Source organism: Helianthus annuus, chromosome 3 (assembly GCF_002127325.2).
Source record: "Helianthus annuus cultivar XRQ/B chromosome 3, HanXRQr2.0-SUNRISE, whole genome shotgun sequence".
NCBI classification, from domain to species: domain Eukaryota; kingdom Viridiplantae; phylum Streptophyta; class Magnoliopsida; order Asterales; family Asteraceae; genus Helianthus; species Helianthus annuus.
This window is the reverse complement of record NC_035435.2, coordinates 73,998,866-74,000,290: the sequence shown is the minus strand read 5'-3', so window position 1 is coordinate 74,000,290 and position 1,425 is coordinate 73,998,866. Positions and strand designations below refer to the sequence as shown.

The window sequence follows — 1,425 nt, the reverse complement described above, 5'->3', positions numbered from 1 at the left end:
GGATTCAAGCATTGCATTCGCATATTTCAGTCCTTGAATCCGTCTCGCGGATTTAAGCATTGCATTCACATCTTTCATTCCTACAAAGTACTCTTAATCCCCCGAGAGTCCTACTACCCATTTCACCCACACGCCTAGCTGCTACCAAACTCTATTGGACATACCTGTGATAATTATCACAGTCTCACGAACGTCATACATTTCTTGTGTACTGGCCAGGTACACATTCCACGTACTAGTTTCGTGTCTTCGCGTAATCGCCACCTTATGTCCGAAGAATTTAGTTTCGGCTCGTGTAACATTTTCAAAACTTATTTACCACGTTGTTATCATAATTTGTTCAAAATTTTTCTTTCACTGGCTTAACCATACCATGTCATACGCCCATACGCTAGGTTTACGTACCTGGGGTTAATTCGTTTCATTACTTGCCTCGATACCGGTCCTAGACCGCATTCACGGATCATCTCTTCCAACAATTGCGCTTTCCCTTCACAAAACATACTATTAGTTTCCTTCAAATACATAATCTAATACATACTTACATTCGCTTTTGCCTTTAGGCCTCGATCGAGTCTTGGATTGCACGGGTTCTTGGTCACGAAAGCACCGGTTTGAGTTCAAGTATTTACCTCCTGTTACTTGATTATCTCAAACCAGGGCTCTGATACCAACTTGTTACGCCCAAACACGTTTTACCTTAAAAATGACGCAGTAGAAAAGAGCTTTAAAAATTTCCTTCCTTATTAACGACATTACTTTCGAGAAGGTTCCAAAAGCTAAAATGTTAAACGTTCTATAAAAGAATTCACAACATTCATACTAAAATTTCACATTTCTAGACGTTACATATTTCAACTATATGGTCGATCTATCCGTGCAATCCTTGCTCTTGACTCGATTTACGTCCGCTTCACCTCCTAAGTAGCAGAAGAAGTCCGTGTATCACCTGTGGGCGTCACATACATCTTAGCCATTAGTCAACGAAAACATCATATAACATTAAAACTCATATAATTAAGGATTGAATAACGTTTGACAATTTAGCTTTAGTTCATCCAACTATCCTTACTCATCCTCTTATTCCGGGTTGGGCTTAAATTTCATAAGAATCCGATGTACTCATTCCTGCATTACATACCGACCTCAAACGCATAATTAGTAACGTTAAAATTCGAACATATCAATTCATGCATGCATACGTACTTACATACATACACATCTACATACACACATGCCTTTCCTACAACTTTACTTACGTGCATACCCTCATATATGTCTTTACACATACATACATACACAACTACATACGTACATACCTTTCCTACATCTTTACATAATCATACAATATTTACATGGGACTTAGACTTTGATTTATAGCCCATAAACATCTAAGGATCGATCAAATCATGTTTAGAAAACCCG

At 38.2% G+C, this 1,425-nt stretch overlaps 1 long non-coding RNA gene across 1 annotated transcript; it reads right to left on the bottom strand.

The window, feature by feature from the left end:
- Window positions 1-722: 722 nt before the first annotated feature.
- LOC110927878 lies at window positions 723-1,196 on the bottom strand. Its single transcript, XR_002585971.2, has 2 exons — window positions 1,073-1,196; window positions 723-949 (listed from the first exon to the last, which is right to left on the bottom strand). It is a non-coding gene; the product is annotated as an uncharacterized LOC110927878 (long non-coding RNA).
- Window positions 1,197-1,425: the final 229 nt, after the last annotated feature.